This window comes from Macrobrachium rosenbergii, chromosome 12 (assembly GCF_040412425.1).
Source record: "Macrobrachium rosenbergii isolate ZJJX-2024 chromosome 12, ASM4041242v1, whole genome shotgun sequence".
Taxonomy (NCBI): domain Eukaryota; kingdom Metazoa; phylum Arthropoda; class Malacostraca; order Decapoda; family Palaemonidae; genus Macrobrachium; species Macrobrachium rosenbergii.
Window position 1 is genome coordinate 57,784,524 of NC_089752.1, and position 9,651 is coordinate 57,794,174.

At 34.0% G+C, this 9,651-nt stretch overlaps 1 protein-coding gene across 1 annotated transcript in view; it reads left to right on the top strand.

The window, feature by feature from the left end:
• Window positions 1–1,450: 1,450 nt before the first annotated feature.
• Window positions 1,451–9,651, top strand: part of LOC136843682 (transmembrane protein 151B-like) — a 264,510-nt gene continuing 256,309 nt past the window's right edge. The window contains exon 1 of the mRNA XM_067112244.1: window positions 1,451–1,853. The gene's annotated coding sequence lies outside the window, so the exon portion shown is untranslated. The remainder of the gene's footprint in view (window positions 1,854–9,651) is intronic.

Here is a 9,651-nt window from a genome sequence, read left to right on the forward strand (position 1 = left end):
AGGAGAGAGAGAGAGAGAGAGAGAGAGAGAGAGAGAGAGAGAGAGAGAGAGAGAGAGAGAGAGAGAGAGAGTAAAAGGCAGCTGAGGAGGAAAGAACGGAGGTAAATGGATTTTCTGTTTTTGTTTTCCCAGACTGCATTTTCCTTTTCACTTCGGTCAGGAATGGAACGAAAGAGAACAAAAATAAATAAAAGGCCGGTGGAATTCAGATGTAAGTAAAGAAAAACAAATGGGGGGTGGGTGGACAATAGAAAGTAAGGAAATATTTTAGTTCATATAAAAAATATTGGGACGATTCTGAAGAACATAAGTAAAAAAAAAAAAATGTTACATGTGAACATTGTGGGTATCATGCCTTTTCAAAAGATTCGTGATATGGTAACTGAAAATGTAGAAATGAACTAAATGATTTATGTCCGTGTATTCTAAGTAACCAAAATCTGACATGAAATTAAAAAAAATATAAAATTATTTAAATGGAATAAAAAGAAACAGACTTCGCAGACAGCTGCTCTTTAATTAAAATTTCTTCCGGAGAATGCGTATTTGTTGTCTATAAGACGGGATAGGATTCTTGGAATTAACTATCAGTAGCTCCACAGAATACGTCTTTATCCATTAGGAACTTTATTTAACGCATTTTCTTCCTTTCTGCTATTTCAGTGATAACATGAATAGTAATCTTTGTAGTCGGACTTGCTTTACAAATATTTTTTTTCAAATCATCGAAACGGTATTTTAAACGTAGGAATAATTGTTTCCTAATAATTATGTTAATAAACACATTAAAGTGAACATAATTAATGAAATAATAATCCAACAATGTACTCTTAACTGAATGCCCTTGAATTTAATACTGTAAACAGAGATAAACACAAGAGAAAAGAGATTTTTGATTTTGAGTGGATAAGTCATATAATTTCACCCGAATCGCTTATGACGGGACGAACGAAACCTACTTCAACACGAATAAAAATGGAAAAGACTCTATCGTTTGCAGGAAACAGCGATCATAATCTTCAGTTCTAAGGACCGTCATAAAGCCTGTATCAACAGTCGCCGTTCTCATAAAGGACAGGTGATGGAACAAGGAAAAGCTGGGTCCTTGCAAGATTAAAAATATAGAAAAAAAGACTCAAACAATGAGGAAATGCGACAAAGAGGAAAATAAAAAGACTAAAGCATGCTAAGATTTCAATTTCTTTCAACTCGACTCTATTAAACCTCTTTTTCTATCAACTTTTTACAAACAATTCTTATGTGCAAGTGCTCATTCATCACACCGAAACGTATCAGCAGAATATATGGGGACTACGTTATTCATTTTGCGATTTTATTAAAAGAAAAACAAGTTAGAATTGTCCAGCTGGCAACTCGCAGAGTCCTGTAGGGGGCCACCAGCCACGCAAGGCTCCAGTTCTGTCCCGAAAGTCAGTATTAGTGTGGCAGCAGTGCGAGAAGGACGCGTCTCGCGTCCCCCTTCGATTTACCCTGTATACTAGGACATACCATCTTTAAACCCATTTACTAAGCCTTTTTGGCTACCTGGAAAGTGATTTTGGCTTTACGATCAGAATGGAATGGCGCTGAATGACCGAAAGCGGTGCAGGACGGGAACATTTTTCGAGGAGGGAAACCGTGGGAACATTGACCTAGCTGTGGGAGTGGTAGTACTTATAGTATGTGGGAGTGTCCTTCACTATATTCCACGCCTTGTGCCACACCCAAGGACGCGGCCTGTTCCCGTGGCTCCTTCTGAATGAAAAACATTTCGGCAAGATAATTCGGAGACATCCAAGAGAGGAGGAGCCTGGCTTGCTTGGACGTTGGTCAGGAGTTTGTGCTTTCATGAGGTAAAGTTAGGAGTTTTTTTCTTTTACTGTTCTCTGTCAAAGTTGCCTCTTCTCAGGTAGTAGAAAACTTGTTAGGAACATGACGTCTACACACGATGTTCCCGGAAATACTGGTGTTATACTTTCTTGCTCATTTTACAGCAAGAGGAATTGAGAGAGAGAGAGAGAGAGAGAGAGAGAGAGAGAGAGAGAGAGAAGAGAGAGAGAGAGAGAGAGAAGATTACACAAGCATTATAAAAAGAGCAGTTGCTGAGAAGCAACAGTACTTGAATGAATGATATTCAATAAATATGTACCGACAAGAGAAATGAATGGAAAAATACTGGAAAAGATATACAAAGATATCAATGAGAATTGCTGAAGAAACTATTAAAAACGTAGATTTTACCGTCAGCAATTTGAGTATTCATATATAAATGGAACTTCAACAGGTAATTTGTAGTTCAAGATAATCTAATTATACATATATATATATATATATATATATATATATATATATATACATATACTGTATATATATATATATATATATATATATATATATATATATATATATATATATATATATATATATATATATATATATATATATATATATATATCGTATATATATATATATATATATATATATATATATATATATATATACTTACATACATACATATATATATTTTATATATATATATATATATATATATATATATATATATATATATATATATATATAGTATCATTCAAATTGGTTTAATTTCCTGTCAGAACTTACTTATTAAATCAAGGCAAAGATTGCAGAGTAAACCATAGGTGTACTTTTTTCCTGTTCTAAGTTTAACTGCCCATCGACGCTAAGATAATGATAATGATGAAAAAGATTATTTTTGTAAAAAAAAATATGAACTTTAATTCTTAATAGACTAACAAAATATTCTCAAGGAGCTCCTATACACTATATGAATGCATAAATTTGCCTTTATTTTTAATGTGAGTATACAGATTATATATATATATATATATATATATATATATATATATATATATATATATATATATATATATATATATATATGCAAAGTGGGCTTCTTGTGCATTTATGTACAATGAAATCACTCGCATAAGTATGTTATTATACATACACACATACAAACATACACACATACAACGTACATTTGTATAGCTCAAGGGAACACTGATGTAGAAATGCAAAGTATCGCAAGGAAAAACGAAACAGGAGCTATGGTCGTGACAGTTTTCGTTTAACAAGGTATTCTGCATCTATATATATATATATATATATATATATATATATATATATATACATATTATATATATATATATATATCTATATATATATATATATATATATATATATATATATATATATATATATATATATTAATATTGATATATATATAGATAGATAGATAGATATAATGTAGAAAGAAAGCGAGGGAGAGATGGAGTTTTCCAAGGCAACTATCTTTGGCCTATACGAAAATAGAAGTGTTTGAAAACAAAGTCCACTCATGTAGTTAAAGCCAGTCCCATAAACATAACAAAATTATATCCATACGTGAAGAAATAGAATAAAATAGAATAGAGAAGAGAGAGAGAGAGAGAGAGAGAGAGAGAGAGAGAGAGAGAGAGAGAGAGAGAGAGAGAGAGCGATCCGAAAATAATCTTTAACAAAAAAAAAAAGAACGCAAAACGGTCAAGGCATCCCGCAGTATTTGACAAAATCAAATTATCCGACCAAATGCACCGTTGCATCGAGACTAAGACCCGTTCGCATATGTCCTCTAATGCTCTCAGGGCAAGATCACACAGCCAATCGAAATTCAATTTCATATTCCCAGAGACAACAGCCGTTTCCTCATTGGTTGGAAGCTGCGTCACAGTTATGAATACAATGGAGAAGTCTGTAAAAGGCAAACCTGGTTTTGACGACCATTGTCGTTGCTGTTACGGAGTAATTAAACAAATTAATTACCTGGAAAAGAGATATCCAGATTCTAATTGGTATTAAATCGACTGTGAAACTTAATCGTATATCTAGACAGCAGGCAATCCGGATATTCCCACAAAATAAAATGTTGTTAAGTCTTTCCGAAGCCTTTTTATTTAATTTCTCTCAAATTTGTCAGAAAAATGATTCACATATTGCAACAACAAGGTGAATTTTACACCCCTCCCATCCTCTTGAAATATTCTAGAAAAATTCTCCATAGCGATATACTACCATAAGTTATTGATCCTCAATAAATTTCTTCATTGTAAATACTATTCTAATCTGCCGAAAAATGACACATGAATTAAAACAAGATATCATTATTATTTGAAGGAAGAAAACCCAGATTATATGAGTTGAATGATATTGACAGTAAATTGTTTTATATTGCGCTTCTTTCAATTTTTTCAATTGGCTGAGCTTGCATGAACATTATTGGTCAATAATTAGCCGTTAGATATTGGTGGGCGAACAGCAACGAAGCAGCTGAATTTGGATTCTAAAATGAGCATAACATTGAAATATAATGTTGTAAAATCCGTAGAGTCTAGCATGTTTATTGGGCCGTTTTTCGGCAGCCACACGCACCCTGTGTCTCCAGATTCATCTCAACCGTCCAGAAGATGACAAACTGGCTGGTCGAAACATGTCGACAGAAGAACTGCAGAAAAAGTACAAAGAAAAACGCAGAAAAAGTACCAAGAAAACCCAGAATCCATCTACTAGTGAAAACGACGTCCAAGATAGACACCACTGAACTCTACGGATTTACAACTCCATATTTCAGTAACATGCCCTTTTTAGAATAAAATTCTGCCGTAAAGCGCAGTTCAAATCCACCGAAATATTAACATTGGCCAATTATTGACCGACATTGACGTGCAAGAAAGGTGAATTATAATAAAAATTGAAAAAACGCAATATAAAATCGATTTGCACAATGCAGCCATCATTTTCAACACAATATTATTATTATTATTATTATTATTATTATTATTATTATTATTATTATTATTATTATTATTATTATTATTATTATTATTCATAAGATGAACTCTATCCATATGGAACAAGCCCACAGGGAACACGGACTCGAAATTCAAGCCTCCAACGAATATTTTGTTCACCTGAAAGAAGTAACAGGAAATGCAGAAAGAGATCAGTTTTTAGAAAAGAAACAAATATAATGAGAAGTCTTTTGCCACAGTATAAGTCTTGTTTTAATGTTTTTTTTAAAGAAAATTTAATGATGGCGGCCCTAAACTCCTCCGTTTAAAGTGTGATATGTAATAAGCTTGCTGTAACTGTAAGGACTGTATCATTTTGATTTCAGTAGCAACTACAGTTTTGTGTTAAATGCTATCCGATCAAAATTCACGAGAAAGATGAAATGCCATAAAATCAAAGCAATTCCGTTGGGGAAAGTTACATAAAGCTGTCGCAGAATTCATGGTTTCTCAGCCCAGATGGAACATTCACACTTGCTTCTCAAAGCAATGAGTCATAAAAAACAAGATTCTTATCTGAATTTCACAAATCTTTTCATTTGTAAATCTGCTTGCCTTGGATTAAGTATGAACATTACAATTTAGGGTTTGAGTGTAGAAATATCTTTAATCTCTCTGTTATAGGCACAAAGTTACGGAAACGACTCGTTTTCGTCAGTCATAAATCTGTCAACCAGTTGATAAACTCCGCTTACTCCACGCCATCACTGTGAAGCCGAGACTCCAGCCGTAAGTTTACCCGAGTTCCGAATAATTCACTTCAGGACGGAGCGCTCACTCATGCATGAAATGAACACCTCACGGGTGACGCGCATCGCTGAATTGTCTATATATCAAAGGACGATTTATTCACCTGGTAACTAATGAATTCCTTGATTTGAGGAAGTCTTTCACGTTCGATAATCTCTTTTCGTCGTCGTACATCAAAGGCTCGTAAAGCACATCTGCGTACTTCATTTCATTAAAAGGGTCAGTTCGTTAAAGTTGCTTTGACCGTGACATCTGCGGTTAATGGAGATTTGAAATAAAAATGGTGAACTAGTGAGAGAGAGAGAGAGAGAGAGAGAGAGAGAGAGAGAGAGAGAGAGAGAGAGAGAGAGAGAGAGAGCGGACTTTAGGTACTACAACAACGACCACAGGGAAAACAAACAAGTAAACCATCTGAATACTTCATTTAGTGTGTATGAGAGAGAGAGAGAGAGAGAGAGAGAGAGAGAGAGAGAGAGAGAGAGAGAGAGAGAGGAGAGAGAGAATTCTAGGCATTAAGGCATTACAATTAACGACAACAGCTAAAACAAACCGATAAACCATATGAATACTACGGTTACTGTGTGTCTGTAGGAGAGAGAGAGAGAGAGAGAGAGAGAGAGAGAGAGAGAGAGAGAGAGAGAGAGAGTGTACAACAGACGACAACAACGACAACAGCTAAAACAAACAGGCACACCATATGAATACCACGGTTAACGTGAAACCGTAACACACACACGCATCAAATTCGAGCAGACCCATTCTACGGGAAAGGCGGGCACTCAGGCGTTTCACGAATATACAATATGGGGGTGGGGGAAGGAGAGGCGGGGGTGTTCTAAATAGGCCCGCTGGCCTCATCGAAGCTTAAATAATCAGCCGTTCCATAGCCTGCGATTCTCATTAGCTTCGAAATAACAGGCTTTTTATGGGGCTGTCACGAACAAATGTGTCGAAGAGAGCAGCTTTCTCGGTCCCTCGTGTCGCTGTCCCTTTTTTACGTGAATAGGACCCTGCGTCGTCTCGGTCGCTTCTTATGTTGATAATTACGACATGCTTTCCGCAGGGTTAGTCGAGTGTGACGAAGGGATAATTAGTGCCTTTATTTGCGTCTTTACCGGATCTTGAGTGATAAGTGATCTTTACAATTTGGGGCCTTTTTTTTTTTCACTATTTAAAAATATTGATTTATACCTAACTTACATTTATACATTACACATATACATTACACGCACACATATATGTTATATATATAATAAGCAAGTAATCTTAGTTTTACCCAGACCACTGAGCGGTGCAGCTCTCTAGGCTGGGCCTGAAGAATTGAGCTTATTTTACGTGGCTAAGAACCAATTGGTTGCAGCAACGGGACCCTACAGCTATTGTAGTCCGAACCACATTATTGCGAAGTGTAATTTCTATCACCGAAATAAATTCCTACTCTTCATCGACCGGTCGGTGAATTGAACAAACGATATATATTTATATATTTATAATTTTTTTAATTCCACCAACGTTTGGTTCTTTCCATTCCAATTGAAAATTATATTCATCATAGGCAATTTTTTCATATTTTTTTCGTTAGCATTGATCATATTTTTTCGACGAATTATATTACTAAGAAGCTCAACAAATTGCTTCACGTAATTTTAACTAAGGAATCCAATCGATTCGTTTTTCTGTCTGTCTGTCTGTCTCTCTTTTTCACTTTCTGTCTCCCGGTTTCAAGTGCATTACACAGGACATGGTTAAGTTAAATCTTTGCCGAATCATTTTCCGATGTTATGACAAAATACCTTCCGAGAATGCCGTTTCTTAGAATATATATTCTAGGAAAACGGTGTTCCTGTATTCTCAAAAAGGAGTCTGTGCATGCAAAGCATAATTTCTTCTTTCCGTTAAATATGAAATTTTCTGCAAATCTACTTATGCATGTTTATATGTCTGGTTAGACAAACATACATACACACATATATACGCATGTATGTATGCACAGTATATACATATATATATATATATATATATATATATATATATATATATATATATATATATATATATATATATATATATATATATATATATATATGAGAGAGAGAGAGAGAGAGAGAGAGAGAGAGAGAGAGAGAGAGAGAGAGAGAGAGAAGAGTGAATAACTTAAGAAAAGGGAAATGATAAATAGTGAACATCTACCGTAAATTCATCTACAATCAACTTAACATCAAGCGAAGATATGTTGGCAAAAATATACCACATGAGATTTTGGTATATTATGCCACGGGGATGATCTCGGTCCAAAGTCCAAATGAGTGGATAAAGTCACTGTCACTTGACTTCAAACACGAAAGAAAGTATCGGTTCGAATCCCGGTCAGGAGAAAATAATTCTATATTAATGAGTTATCTATGGAGTTTAATATTGTCAAGAATTATAATACAATCAGTAAATTAGTGAAAATACTTATATATATATATATATATATATATATATATATATATATATATATATATATATATATATATATATAAGGGAAGGAACACGATGAGATACGCATTTTGTTTTAATCCTACGTTTCTTGACAACATCGCCATATCTTCAGGGATTTTCTATAAAATAAAATATATGTGGACATAAAATAAGAGCTGATTATAAGATCCAATACTTGAAAAAGATAAAACAATTTTAATAGCAAAATTACAACTCACATACTTAAACTACATGCACATTTGACTAGAACTGAGACTAGAAGTAAAAATTATAAATAACGAAAAGAACATTTAAATATATATATATATATATATATATATATATATATATATATATATATATATATATATATATATACATACATACATATATATATATACATACATACATACATATAAAAAACGCCAACACATACAATCAAAAGCAAAAGTCATCTATTAAAAAACTACGGCTGAAAACAGCTCCACACAACCAACATTTCAGCATCAAGATAAAAACACACTAAAAGTAAACAACGTTCAAGAGCTACAAAGAATGACAGAAAATTAAGGCTAAAAACAACGGGACAGCAGATGAATGGTTGTTTATAGTCGGAACTCATAATCTGATATTTAACATTTCCAAAATGAACAGTTCGTTGAGTTCCTTTGTTTGGCCAATCATTTTAAAATCTTCATATTTGATGGTAGTTTTACATTTAATAATGTGGTTCCTTATATAAGAAGTTTGTGGGTTAGCTTACACCCAGTTCTATAACTGCACCCCGATAGATTTTTGGATTAGACTTTTTCTTACCAATTTTTAAACCTAATTTCTGCCAGTTTTTTCTGCCCATTGAAGTGTTATTCCATCGTTTAAAAAATCTCTACCTGTCTAGTGACCTCAGCCGCATACAGCGTGAGTTAATGGTTTTGTCACAAAATGCGTTCTCAAAACTTAAAACAAACTGAGCTCCCTTTTTTAAAAAAAGTGATCTGGAAATTCTCAAGTCCCTTTCTAAGCATGGTGACATTATCATTGTGAGGCCGGATAAGGAGAGGGGAACGGTAATATTGGATAAAAGTGACTACAATAATAAAGTGACTACTATTTTAAGCGATCGTACAAGGTTCCAAAAAGTGGGTATACTAAATTATCAAAGCATATTTAAAGTGGAGAATAAAATCAATAGATTCCTCAGAGCCATGAAAAATGAAAACATTACTGATGAAAAAGTGTCCCAGGATTTATTCTCCACCGGTTCATCTTACGGAATTTTGTATGGTCTACCAAAGATACATAAAGATAATGTTCCTCTCCGCCCTATTTTGGCCTCTTATAACACACCTAATTACAAACTGGCAAAATTTCTCGTCCCTCTATTGGAACCGCTGACCACAAATCAGTAAACCTTAAAAACTCTGAACAGTTTAAAGGACGTATTTTATCCGAGGATTCTGACTTATTCATGACTAGTTTTGATGTCGAGTCACTATTTACCATCGTACCTGTAAGAGAGACCATAAACAGTATTCTTGATAAACTATTCCCCGAACCTGAATTTGTTTATTTT